This window comes from Dermacentor silvarum, chromosome 10, assembly GCF_013339745.2.
Source record: "Dermacentor silvarum isolate Dsil-2018 chromosome 10, BIME_Dsil_1.4, whole genome shotgun sequence".
Classification (NCBI taxonomy): domain Eukaryota; kingdom Metazoa; phylum Arthropoda; class Arachnida; order Ixodida; family Ixodidae; genus Dermacentor; species Dermacentor silvarum.
Genome location: NC_051163.1, coordinates 15,133,511 through 15,148,390, shown reverse-complemented (window position 1 = coordinate 15,148,390; position 14,880 = coordinate 15,133,511).

The following is a 14,880-nucleotide window of genomic DNA, read 5'->3' as shown; positions in this document are numbered from 1 at the left end:
GGACAAGAGAGATAATTTATTTGAAGGAAGGCAGAGAGGTCGGCCTGAGCTAGCATGCTCTAGCCTGCTACTCTGCACAGGGGGAGGGGGGAACGGGGACATGAAGGCTGGATGAGGGGTGATGATGACATAGAAGAAGGATGTACGACGGTAAAGGCAAGTTCAGCATCCTCATGGCTATCAACAAAGTCCAAAAAGGTCCTTCAAACGTGTCATCTACCTTCTATAGAGCATGGACGGAGTCACGAATACAATTGAAAGTTCACAAAAACTCGCCGCGAAGAAGCTTGTGTATGGGCTTCTCCTGCGTGAGCACCACAGGTGCCAAGCAAGGTAATTAAATTATGTAAAGAGCAGCGATCAGGTGTTCCAGTACGGCGAGGACATGCACGGCGCTTTTAGCGGCCGGAGTCTGGAGACCACAGAGAATCACGCGCATTGATTCTAGCAGGCATTTCAGCATTTTTCAACGCTTTCTTGGTCATTATTTTCAGCTCCTTGCTTGCCTATAGGGTTATCGGCTTTACTAGCCCTATAATCCGCTTCTTGACGTAGAGGAACACTACGGCATGGTATCGTGGGCGTGGATCTACTGGGTAGCGAAGGCCACTCCGTGTCTGTGCCACCCAGGGGCGACGAATGTGCGCCCTGTGCTCTCGGAGATCCTGAATTTGCTGTAGGCGCGGTTACCGTCCTCGATGCCGGCAAAGGTAGAGGTTGTCGAGGCCCCTGCGGCCCACAATCCAGTTCTCCTGAAGTCATTGGATGGCGCTTCTTATGCGAGCGTTGTCTGTCTCGGCGAACAGATTGAGCAGCCTGTCTATGGGAAGACTTGTTTATTGCCATTTTCCGGAGAATACGAACTTCCTGCTGCATCTTCGGGCAATCCTTCGACGTTGCTTCGTGAGAGCCAGGACAGTTGGGACATTTCAATGAAGGTGCATCACAGTCGGCGGTATTATGTTGCCCACCGCAACGCTGGCAGGTCACTTGATTTCTGCACACAGCGCTTACGTGACCAATCTTGAGACATTTCCGACACTGCAGAGGCCTCGGGACGAATGGTCGGACGTGGTGTATCACGTACCCCACTTTGACAGTCATTGGCAAAGTTGACGAAGCAAATACTAGTTTGATGCACCGGGAGTTCCCCAAGCGGTGAATCTCAAGAATCTGCACCGATGAACTCAGTAATTTCCTGAGGTCAACATTCTTGATGTCAAGGTCGATATCAGAAATTACACCAGTCGTTGACTCCTTCCCGTAAGTAAAAAAGGAACGGACGGGAATTCCGCTTAATGTTGGAATAGTCTTTAACTTCTCTATTATAGTTGAACTCTTGGCATCTACCGTCAGGATGTTTTTTCGAGAGTTGATCCGGATTTCGTTGACTTGTAAACGAAATCCGATTTCGTTGTAAACTAATGCAATGCATTAGTTTACAGCTTACATGAAGTCGTTAAAATTCACCGACGATTACGATACTCCCTAATGCGAAATTTGGCAGCTGTATACGTGTTTTCATTTCGCGATATATTGGCTGGCGCGGACAATCTGACTCATGCGGCACGTTGGAAACGAGCGAAGTGTGGCGCGACTGCCTCGCTAATCTGGGGATTGCGAGAGCCAGCGCGTGGGTGACACGTGGGCGCGATTCACAGCAGCAGCAGCCGACAAATCTACCAGACAACGCGTGCTATACTCTGGCGCCATCTCGTAGCCATCGTCGCCGCACTACGCTTCTCACGCTTTCGCCATACCCTCCACCGCTTTCCGCCTCATGGTTCCGCTGCGCGCTCCTCTCCGCTTTCCTCCTCGCGTCTTTCCTCCCCCGCTGCGATCCGCGTTCGCTTTCATCTTTCGCTGTGCTCGTTCGCTCGGTTACGCCGCCGATGCTCGACGCAGGAACGGGCGCCCAAGAACTGCGCTCTAAAAGCTTACGACGGTTTCGCAAACGTCCTGCTTATAGATTAGTGATTTATTTCAGATCATTGTATAATACGTCAATTTTGTCTGCCTCAGACGTCTCAGTAGGTGCAGTTTGTAGAATAATGGTATCGTCTTTTTGCGGCTGAGTTAGAGCTGTAAACTCGATACTCAACATTTTACAGTGAAGCTGTTTACTGCATGACACGGCCTTCCACCCCGGCCGTCTCCACTGAGATTCTGCCCTCCGGTTTCCTCTCCTCTTCACCCTCTCCTCTCCTATCTTTTCCCACGCTCTTTCCCACCCCGTTGGCGCTGAGCCGTGCTCCTTCAAGAGCTGCACAAGATAGCGCGCCAACCTTTCCCTAACCCACGGAGCTTTCTCCGTGCCCTAACCATTTCTCTCTCTCTAGTCCCCGTATGCATCTCCCGCATGCGTTCCCAGGGGGGTGCCCTGCGCGACTTACGTCGTTATCGGGGACATGCGTGGACAGGAATGAAGACGAGTAGGGGAGAGGGGGAAAGAGAGTGGCGACGGTGCTGCAGCAATGGAGACGGGTAAGAGAGCAGGAAAGAGTGTGGCGACAGCGCTGCAGCAATGGAGATTGGTAGTGGGTGAGAGTGTGGCGACGGCGCCTGTGCACGTGCCTGCGCTTCCGTGGTTATAACGCCACGGGCGTCCGCGGTGCCGGCGCGGCGGCACCTCTGACGGTTGCGGCAGATGCGTGTGAGGTGCGGTGACGGTGGCAGCGCTTGTGTCGGCGTAGTGCGGTGCCGTATGAAAAAAACAAAAGCATCAGCCCTTCCCCTGTCGAGAAAATGGGGATAAGCGAAGCTTCTCGTGTGTGTATCTGACCTTCGTGGGGATTTTCTTTCTTTCTTTCTCTATCTATCTTTCTTTCTCTCTCTTCCTTTCTCTCTCTCCTTACTTCTTTCTTTCTATATCTCTTTCTTCCTTTCTCTATCTTTCTTTGTTTCTCTGACCTTCGTGGTGATTCTTTCTTTCTTTCTCTCTTTCTTTCCCTCCCTCTCTCGTTCTCTCTCTGTCCTTCGTGGTGAATTCATATTTTTCTTTCTCTCTTTCTCTCGGTCTTTCTTTCTCTCTCACTCTCTCTTTCGTCCATTGTATGTGCCAATGAGCTTGGACCCTTTCTGCACTATCGCCAGGAATGGCCGACTTTTAAGCGTGACATCACCACCACCACCTCCACCACCGCCGAAACTTGTCAGCTATAAAGCTTCGCTTAAAAAAATTATTTCATAATGTATGCAGCCCACGTATGCGGCCTAAACAGCTTCGTTTGTAATCCTTCCCCATATGGATCTTGCGGCCCCGCGAATTTTTCAAGCCAAGCTTGGTAGTACCACGCTAAAGAACCCAGCTGCTCCCAGAGTAGCGCAGGAAAGCTGCGCCGGCGCCGGATCACGTGACCCGCATGACCAATCAGGGTCTTTTGGTGTGTTGCGGGGAGGGAAAGGGGTTTGGCGCGCGCTCCGCCTGGCTTCCCTCGCCTCAGATCAGTATCGTCGACCGAATGGGAAGGCCGCGTGGTGCGTTCCGCCGAGGAGCAGGAGCGTGAGCGCTTCCGTAGCCCAGGCGAAACAGCGAAGAACCGCCGACCCGGAGTTTAGGGTAAACGAAGCGGAACGCCTGCGACAATGTCGTCTTGCCACGATATTCGCTTACCCCCATTTTCTCGACATGAGAAGGGCTCTGAATTTTTTATAGCGAAGCTGTTAAGGGTTCACTCTTCGATGGTCGCGTCCGGCAATAGAAAAAAAACTTTAATTGGCCGTATGCTGTATGCGCGCGAGGGCGAGGGACGCGCGCTTTCACGGGGAGCGAACGCACGGCGGAGAGCAAACGCGACTTCGCAGTGGAAGGAGAGCGGTGGGTAAGGAGGGTATCGAGGCACCCTAGACTGTGCGTCTGCGTGCCCGCTCTCCCACTGAGGCGCATGCGCGCAGCCCTGCCGGCCTCTGCCGCCGACTCTCTCTGGCCTCGCCTCCGCCTCTCCCCTAACAGTGGGCATCTTCGATTATCAGTCCCTGACAGTCCCAGACTGCCCGAGGCAGTGCTTTCAGCCAATGAGCGTTGCGTATGCAGCTTCTCGGACAGTCCAGGACTGTCAGAGACGGATAATCGAAGAGGCCCAGTGTCGACAACGGCGTATAGCCGTTCCGTCACGTAGCCAGCGTTTTGACAGCGGTTGTCTGCGGTCACACCACGGTGTAAAATATATACTCTTTAGGTGGGGACACTTCTCGGCTTGCTTGCTAGACGCGATCGACCAGATAAAGTAGCAACGACGCGCGTCTATCGGGCTGGTGATGGCAGCGGATACCTTTCGGCGGAACGACGCAACTTCAGTTAGAACGTAGGCGTGAGCTTGCGCGGACAAGGAAAGCGCGCACCCTCTCCCCGTGGACATACTTTCACGCGTTACTCAATGGTTTCGGATTTCCTGCGAAGCGCCGGTTGCCCTACCAACGGGAGATTAAACCAATAAAAAATCACCGCATATCCACGAAGTGAATGATGATGAGTGGGCGAAGCACCGGGGGATCATTCGGTTAATTGTGAATCCCCCGACGCCGGCAAGCGGACCAAGAGGCGGCGAGAGCGCGGGAAGCGGCGGCAAAACTCCGGAAGCGTTCTCTACCTTTGGTTGGTGGCGCCGATGCTCGGTTGAAGCGCGACGCCGGCAAGCGGACCCAGAGGCGGCGAGAGCGCGGGAAGCGGCGGCAAAATGCCGGAAGCGTTCTCTACCTGAGGTTGGTGGCGCCGATGCGCGGTTCAAGCGCGAGCTTCGCGAGCCCTCAGCTTCGGGTCCGCTTGCCGGCGTTGCCGTACTGTTGCAGCTTTGCGAGCCCTCAGCTCCGGGTCCGCATGACGGCGTTGCCGTGCTGCTGCAGCTTCGTGAGCCCTCAGCTCCGGGTCCGCTTGCCGGCGTTACCGTTTTGCTGCAGCTTCCCGCGCCCTAGACTCCGGGTCCGCTTGTTGTCCGCGTCGCCGTGCTGCAGCAGCTTTGCGAGCTCTCGAATCCGCTTGCAGCTGAGCCGCCACTCTCGCCTTTTCATCCATAGCGGGCGCGCCGTTATCAGAAGCGACCGTTATCATCCATGGCTGAAGAGAGAAAGAGAGCGCGCGTCGGGAACGAACGCCCTTTGTGCACCGCAGCCCCCCTAGCGGTCTCCATGCAAACCAGAGCTACGGACGACGAGGGAGGCACAAGGCTCCGCCCCAAGGTGCTTCGCCCCTAAAAAGTTTTCTATGTTGAAGTTGCGTCGTACCGCCGATAGGTATCCGCTGCCGTCACCGGGCCGATCGGCGCGCGCCTTTGCTACTTTATCTGGTCGATGGTGTCTCGCAAGTGTCCTCACCTAAAGAGCATATATCTTACACCGTGGGTCACACAAACAACGCGCACAACTGTTGTCGACGGCGCGGCGTTTGCACGCGTTCTCACCGAACGCGCGCGGCGTTGGTGACGTGTTTATGAAGAACGTGCCAACCTTTGCCGTACACTCTTATGTCGGTGTACCGTAGCGACCATAAGGTCATGGTCCCTGTGGTCACTAAATAAATGAAAACCACCGGATCATATATATCTCATTCTTTAATAGTTGAAATAACCAATTACACCACCACATCTTAACATTCATAACTGGAAATACATAATTCTCCATAGCACAGCTTCGCTGGTCTTCTATCTCCACCCCAGTGGAAGGGCTGACAGTTTCTATCAGTACATTTGAACCACATGTATTCATAGGCAACAGTTGCCAGGACTGGTCACTGCCCTTGGAGCCGACGTGTTAACTGTTTGGACCAATGCATATACCGTTTGTGCAGCGCTGCGCTTGGAGCCGAAGTCATTACGCATAACGCTAGATGTAATTGCACATAACCACCGCAGTCGTTCTGGCAATTTTAGTGAGTTTTTAAAAATATTCTTTTTCACAGTCTCATTAAGGAGGACAGCATAACAGCCTTCGTGAATTACTCCACCGGCAACTAAAGCATTTAAGCTCAATATGATCAATGCAAATGCTTAAAGAGCGAAAACTCGATATTCAAGGTCCTGTTTTACAATATATTTTACAACATCGCGCTTTTGAGATCCGTTAGAACCACAATATGGACTCCGACTCTGATTTAAAGAATTGGTCGCCAATCCACGCTGTGAAAAAGTATAATACATTAAAATTCCGAATTTAACTTTAAACATAACTTGTAGCAGCGCGAAGGGACCAGCGCCGGTATTTTGTAGCGATGCGTTATGCTTTATTCTATGCTATTCTTATCATCCACTGCTCACGGCCGGCTGATCCCGTTGATAACGTCAGCGGACCGTCGCTCTGACCACTGACCAAGCGCGAAAAGACATTAGCATCGGAAAGGCATTGCTACAAAATACCGGCCCAGGGCAGTCACAAGAAAACAACCACGACAGGACGAGCGCTGACTGCCAACTGAAGTTTATTCGTGAAAGCACCAGCCGTTTATAATCTGTCGAAAAAAACAAGAACCACTAACATTACCGGGTTTATGCGCACAGGGGCACTACAAGTATATACAGGGGTTTATACAGAAAAAAAATGCATCTCTAGCTCTAACTTTGATAGGCTAAATGACGCCCCGCTGACACACTTATCTCCTGCTTTAGCTATGCAGTCTGCCTCGATGGGGGCGAAATGCGAAAACACCCGTGTGCTTAGATTTAGGTGCACGTTAAAGAACCCCAGGTGGTCCAAATATCCGGAGTCCCCCACTACGGCGTGCCTCATAATCAGATCGTGGTTTTGGCACGTAAAACCCCATAATTTTTTTTTTTGCCTCTACAATTTCTTTTTTCTTCTTTTCGTTCTTGCGTGTTTCATAAACCTCGTTTTTGAAACCTTCTACTTCTTGTAGTCGGCACTTTTATTTGAATGCAACAAACCTCATAAAATACGGAGCAGTGGGTGCCTAGACAACTGATCCCGTGTATTTAGATAGAAGCTACCGGGTAACGCTTCCTCTAAACAAAGTAAGCCTCAGTTTGGAGCCAATGGCAAAGGAGTCGTCTGCATCTATATATTGTTATTATAGAGCGCAGCAGGATGGTTTATACATTTTTCTCGTTATCATTTCAGTTCGAGTTTATGTCGAGGACCATAGAGGAGAGCACCTCCGGCAACCTGTGAGTTCTGGTGCTTGTACTGTAATGCTTAAATGAGCATGGAAGCACAGATTGTTTTGCTGATATTGTGTGGCCGTAGCGCTCTAATGTAGTTAAAGGGGCCTCCGATATTGGTCGGCATTCGGAGGCCATGATAACTGTGTTATCTGGTAGCGATAACGCCAAGCGCCACGACCCCTCTCTCGCCCAATGGCCGCAGCCTTTCATTTTCATCATCGTAACCAGGCCAATGGTCGCTGTGGATGTTGTTATTGGCAAGGCATCAAACGAACGTAGGGGAAACACCGAGTGACGCGACGAACGTAATGACAGCATAGGGGCAACTGAAGATCGACGGGAGATGCCTCCGTCCTGCGGTGTATAAATATAAACTGATTCGTATTTTCTCTCATAATTATTGCGCCGATCATTATTGAACTGACTGTTTTGCCCAAACCGTATGAGAGCGCTTTTGTGCACGACCGCGACGAGCGACGGCTTCGAGCGACGAAACGGGCGTCGCGCGAACAGATCGCTCGTTCTTGTCGCTCGATCGCTCGGTTCTGGAAATGTAGAATTCTTTGCTCGTCGCCCGGAAGTGATATGAGCGACTAGCCAATAGCGCGAAGCCGGAACTGGATATACATCAGTCAAGCACTACCGATTGTCGCACGGAACGAGCAAACGACTAAATTTTGATACGTGCGAGGATAAGAACGTAGTTCAAGACCTTTAGAAATGTTTATGCTGCTCTTTACACTAAAACACATCAACTTCAATTAATAAAGCAAGCGTTACGCCAGTTTCGTCGCGTTCTGCGGTCCCTTAAGAGAAAGCTTTAGCTCGGTAGCCAACTAAAAAATTTGAAATTCAATTCTGGGGTCCTAAGTGCTAAAACAGCGATCTGATTAAAAGGCACGCCGTGGTGGGGGATTCCGGTTTAATTTTGACCAGCTGGGGTTCTTTACCGTGCACCCAATGCCCGGTACACGGACGTTTTCTGCGCTCCTTCCACGCCATTCCTTCCTCACGAATTAGCCGCATAATTCAGAGCGTTGCTTAATGCGTAGAATTTATCCGCTTTACATATTTCATTAGGAGAAGTTTACGGAATTGGCGGTATCGTTTTTATCTCTGGTTTATAGGGTTATTAACTTGATAATCGATTTTTTTTTAATTTTCAGGAGTTCTTTTTTTATTTCATAGCATAACTACATTTTACTTTCTGCTTTTAAATGGGGAGTGTGGCTAATAATCGAAAATTTCGAATAACGAATCTAATAGTGTCCTATTCAATTCGGTCTTCGAATCGAATAGTCACCATTCGTAAATGGGAATATTTTTCGAATACTTTTCAAATATTTCAGAAGGTCAACTGCGCCCAAACAAACATAAACTTGGAGCAAAAATACGGTAAATTTTCAACCCCGCGGGCATAGTATAGAAATAAAACGTGCGAATTTGCGTAGTGGAGCAGGTTACGTCACTTAGGTAGCCATACTTTACAGGCTGTACAGCGATCATTCGGACTCTCTGAAGAGCCCTGTGCATGAGAAGAAACTAATTGTTTGCTCCTAATCCGCCATTTGTGATTTTAATAAACAACACTTAATAACGTAGTATATAATGCCAGAAACTGGCTAACTTTAAGAATACTAGGATATCAACATCGTTTCATAGTGATTTTGATGACTGTTCATCATTCGAGAACTATTCGATATTCGATTCGATTGGCTTGTGGCACTACTCGATTCATAATCGATTCGGTCTCAAAAATCACTATTCGCCCGCCCCTACTTTTAAATGCAACAAACGTCATCAAAACCGGCTCAGTGGTTGCCGGGAAAAACTATTTCTCCGTTCCCATGTACTATTTAGATAGGAGCTCCTGAGCCAACGTTTCCTCTTATAAACAACCCACCGAAAAGAAAATTTCGCTTAAGTGCCCGCTAATGCAGCATCATATAAAAGCACGGTTCAGTCAAATTTGTTCGCGTTTGAATGTATGCCGATAGTTACACTTAATTGAGGCGCTGTTTCGACTGATGCAGCATGCAGCTGGCGGTGATGTTCTCTTTGATGAACACGCTCCTCTACCTGCTGATCGTCGCCTACCTGATGCTCCAGACCGGCGGTGAGTGGGTTGCATGCACCGACAAACGGCAGAGCACGGCACGTCACGTTGCGAAGACGACGGATGTCATCGCTGCACGCGCGCTTGACATGCGAGAATGAACACGTCTGCGTAATAAGCGCCGCGGTGACGGCAAACTCTGCTGGTACGAGCTTAGACGCACAGCAATATCAATGCTTGTCCGAGTAGCACTGGAAACTAGGTCAGTGTGGAGCCAGTATGTGGTCCAATGCAGCGCCAGTGTAACCTCACGCTGGGCTATACAAATACTAGTACACATTTGTAAAGTGGGGGACAAGCTTTCAATATAAAAAAAATTCAGGTTATGGATATACAAATACTCTTGAATGTGGAGTCAAATACAGTAAGACTCTAGTTATAACGAAGTCATGGAAGCAGGAAATGTACTCCGCTATAAGAGGTGTCTTGTTAAAAGCGGAAAGGCTCAAATATAGCACCAGTATATATAGGGCGGGACGCGCACTCCAATAGCTTTGGCAACTCGTAAAACGTGTGATGAAACACATACGTGTGCTCGATAGTAGAGAGATACAAAGAATTCTTCCGCTGTCATATGGCAGCTGGAGAAATTTTGCTGACGCTCGTGTTTGCTGCCGGCCACGTGGTAGAGTGACCTTCACAGCAATGTTTGCGTCTCCAGGTGGACACGACGAAATTCAAAAGGACACCGCGTGTATACTTTACCGCGCCGTCAAGTGCGGTTTTCCCGCTTCGCACTAAGCGGAGTTCAGTGCCATTGAACTACGAGTAATCAGGTGTTACATATATGCATTGTGGTGGTGGACTAAAAAAATGAATTTCGAATGAAGCGATATTTCGGATAAAGCGGCTTTTTAACACAATGAGTGTTTAATGTGTGTGACGATCAGTTACACCCGCAAAAGGAGTTGCCAGCACTCCAGTTATCTTAAGAGTGTATTCAGACCAGCTGATTCGAAGGAAACTACCACATACAAAGCCCGCTGCGGTGTTTCATTGGCTGTGGCGTTCTGTTTTTGAACACGAGGTCGCGTGTACGATGCCCGGCCGCAATTTGGTGGAAGCAAAATACGAGAAAACATGTGTACCACGTTTCTATAGTGAACTTTAAAAGAACCACAGGTGGTTAGAATTAAACCGGAACCCTCCACTACGGTGCGTCTCGTAGCCCGTGTATTGCTTTGCGACAGTTAAATAAATAAATAAATAAATAAATAAATAAATAAATAAATAAATAAATAAATAAATAAATAAATAAATAAATAAATAAATAAATAAATAAATAAATAAATAAATAAATAAATAAATAAATAAATAAATAAATCAGTCAGGCATACAGGGTTCTCAACTTATCATGCGCTCACCTCATACCGCGGACATGTAAGATGTATCAACAGCGAGGCTGCCGAACTCCTTTGTAGCATGCTCAGTTTCAGAGGTTGTTACCAATGGTCACCTATGGGCCCCAGAACTTGCATTGAAGGAAGAACCGCGCATGCAGCGAGCGACAGAAAGGAAAACTATACGCGTAACCTTCAGATGTACAGAAGGCAGCAAAATCCAGAATCAAATGAATCTGGATGACGCTGTTGTCGAGATTACCAGGTGCCGGGGAGTCGGATGTGTCACGTAATACATATAAAAGATAGCCGATGGTGGGCTGCCAAGTGATACAGATTTGTAAATCTGGGGTTTGGGCTGGGCTAGCAGGGATAACTTGAGTCCTATTTGTTTATTTGTTTATTTTTACTTCATGCATACTGCTAGCCTCCATATGGAGGCTGTTGCAGGACATGGGAAAACACATTATATCAAAATATGAATGACAAACTTATACACTTGTTAATATTGTAGTTTACAAGCAGACGTATAGTTGAGCAATACAATAAGAAGGTGGGACCTTCCTGAGCCAGCCCTTAAAGATTAATGCACAAAAATACAGAAGCAGAAGATGAACATCAAAACAGCGCATCAAAGTACATCATGAATTCTCGTTTGCCGCTGCTGCGTTATCAAGGAATAGTCCCTGAACGTGCTTTTAATGACATTTTCTTCTCTATGTCGTTCCACTGCCTCATCCAGAGTTGCGACATCCGAACATCCACGGTTACGAGCATCTCCGCGCAACTCGGGATGTTAGCAAGGGCGACGGTGAGTGCGCTGGAGCGGCTATGGTGCATTCGCACGTGCCGTTTCAATCTTGGTTGTATTCCATTTTTGTTGTGCCTTTTGTTAAAAGCCGGGAGTGCGGGCGATGTGCTGGGTACTTAATTTCTTCTGGTGTTTCGCTTTGAGTACTTTACGAGCTAACATATTTCATTTCCTTTTTTTTTTTAGCTATACATTCAGTACTTTCTATTTATCTGGGTACAGAAGTGCCAGACACGCCAGTGCGAGTTCCTAAGCGTATTGCATGCATGAGTTGAAATGTCTGTGTACCGGGTGTTTCAGCGAGCACTTTCAAAGATGTTTAAAGGTTGCCTGTGGCAGATAGCACAATGCTAGTTCATGAGCTGGTCTATTCGAAGAGGCGGACATTACTTGCACAAAAAACAGAAATGTCTAATCGTCTAATTAACAAAACATCACTAATTATGTTTCTAACTAATTACCTTATGGCAATTTACAAATTCCAGCCGTGGAGTTCAGAAGGCGGATCCACTACATGTCCTCTCCACTTTGCCACTTTTGTGGAGCACAGGGCACCCTCTACCACATGGTAGGGGGCTGTACAGAATGACCTCATAGAGAATCACCCAACCCATACCACACACTTGATCTTTGGGAGAGTGCCCTAGCCAGCTCCACCCTCGCAAGCCAGCGCCAGCTGGTAGTGAGGGCCGTGGACGCGGCGAAAGCCTATGGTTTCCTGGAAAGGGGAGACACCACCCAACTCTTAAAATAATCTCTCAATAAAGATGTTTATTCTCTCTCTCTCTCTCTCTCCACTTAGAATGAATTCTCAGGATAATACCAGTTTTGAGATATTAATTTCCTAACTTTGCGGAGAAATGCATTGGCGTTCCAGTTGCTCAACAAAACGTCGTTTTATGCATTTAAATTTTTTGTGCAAGTAATGTCTGCTTCTTCGAGTAGACCAGCTCATGAACTAGAATTGGGCTATCTGCCATAGGCAACCTTTAAAAATTTTGAAAGTGTTCGCTGAAACACCCTACATATGATCAGTGTTGAGCTCTGGTCAATCGCTTTTCGTCTTTCCGACCGTCGGCGTTCTTTAACTTCGCGGTCCTGTGCCCGCTACTGCACTGTCAGGCAAGAATTACAGCAGCGCCGACAATTTCGCAGACATTGGAAGCACGGCGACATATGGGAAGCAAGACGGGTGACTTAAAGGGGAGCATTTGTTGCGCAATTGCATAATATTCATTTACAGCACTAGGATACCGTTCTGAATCCGAGATCGTCTAGTAGCCAGGCAGCAGCCAGCAAGCAGAGACAAAAAGTACTGGGAGGGTCGAGTTTGAGGCGTACCTCAAAATATATTTGGTGTGAGAGTACAATATCTTTCTTTTTCTTTTTCTCTTCTTTTTTTCTTGTTTTTTTTTGTGTGTGTGGTCTGGTACCACACTTCGTTGCCACATGGCTCCCAATATAAATGCTCACCATACCGCGAGCAACAGGCAGACAAAGAAAAAATGTACGTATACGTATACGATCTTGTACGCCTACTCTGTAGTTCCCGATTTTGTTTCTTCAATTCGCTAGAACGACCAGCTTCTCCTGGTACTGTATTGTGTATCTCGCAACGTACTGTATTCTTGCCATCGCGGCCATGAATTTGAAAAATGTTTACTACCGTTCAGCCGTCGTTCTCAAGATGGTTTCCGGATAATTCAGCCGCGAAAGCTGCGTGTCGCGTCACCTATACAGAAACTATAGAGAAGTGGTTGCAATGTCGTACATTGTGCGCCGCTAATCCCTCCATTAATGCTATCCGTTCAACCGGTGTCTTGCGTGGCAGGATTAACAGTGGCCGTGTGTAGCACCAGCTGTTATGGTTATTTCTCCGTACCAGCTGGGAGTTGGTGAAATGAAGTGGTTGTCTATTCGCAGGCGACTTCGGCCACAAGAGCTCCACAACGGCCGCGCCTCACATGAGCGCCACCTTCACATCGAGCGCCACTGTGGTGCTGCCGAACTCCGGCAGGAAAAGCCTGCGCCGCAAAGCTTGAAAGCGTGCTTCGTCGGTCGTCAAGCGCTCAGAGGAATCTCGTGTGGCAGACCCTCTTGAAGCTTCGATATCGTATAGTAAAAAAAAAATTGTCGCGATTGCACCCGATCATGTGCCAATCTCCCCGAATGTTGCATACCGTATAGACTCGTCGTAAGGGCCGCGCTTCCTTTTTGCCACAATTTTGACGAGGTGCGGTCCTTACACGGGACCGAACCTTTTGGACAAAATGGTACCTGCGCAGCGTGCGACTTGTGCACACCCCGGATGTACCATTGCATCAGAGGTCACCTAGCCTCCCTAAGGTCACCGCGCAGCTCTCGCCCTCTAGTAGCGGCTAGCGGAAGTGCGTAGCCTGCAAAAATTCGCCGATGCTTGCGCGCGGCATCGGGGCACCGAACGCGATTGCTTCGCGGTCGAAATTTTTTTCTCCGAATTTGGGGCTGCCAAGTTGGGGGTGCGGCCCTTACACGGGTGCCCTTACACGAGTCTATACGGGATAGCAGAGGGAGCAGGGCCAGATAGTAACCACAATAGTTCGCACCACGACGGTTATAAGGATTGTGTAGTTTTTCGACCGGCTGACGAATTTAGCAACTTAAACTAGCATTGCCGATCATGTGCCAATCTCCCCGAATGTTGCATACCGCATAGACTCGTGTAAGGGCCGCGCTTCCTTTTTGCCACAATTTTGACGAGGTGCGGTCCTTACACGGGACCGAACCTCGGATGCCCTTACCCCATCCCCCCGTGCAGAGTAGCCAACCGGACACTTAACCTGGTTAACCTCTCTGCCTTTCGCCTCTTATTTTCCTTCCTAAACTAACATTGGCAGTTTTTACCGCGCACCTGCGATAACGTTAGTTAACTCTTCGTGGGTTATGGCCGTACACCTACGGCGGCGATGGAACGTAACGCGTCTTTTTGGAACAAAAAGTCACAGTTTCGCCCTAAGGGCGAAGCAATGCATGCGATAGCAACACAGCAATGTCATACGAAGTAAGGTGAGCGGCTTTGGTAGCAATATGAATTGTAGTAAACATGAGCTGATTAAGTAAGCAGGTGTGCTGCGGCGTAAGTAGACCGACATGAAGAGAGACTCGATGACCACGAGAAGGCGCGTGTGAAACGGTGGTGTTGATGAGAAGCGCTTCCCGTGGGCAGCGCGCGTGCGAAGGGACACACCTGTAGCGCTGCACTGCCGATCCGGGCAGCATTACATGTGTAGCGTGCGTTGGAAAATGTGACCCGACTATTACTAACTGAATGAACAAGCGTGGTGTGAGCGCGCACAAACAAACATGAAGAGATCACACTGAATGACTGCAGACAACGACTGTCAAAACGCTGGCAGCAAGCATACGCCGCTGCGGGCGAAGGTACGTGCGGTCTATCGCTTCAACAGAAACTGAGCCGCGAATGCACGCGGCGCATAGAGGTCAGAGCCGTGTGGAGATTCGAGA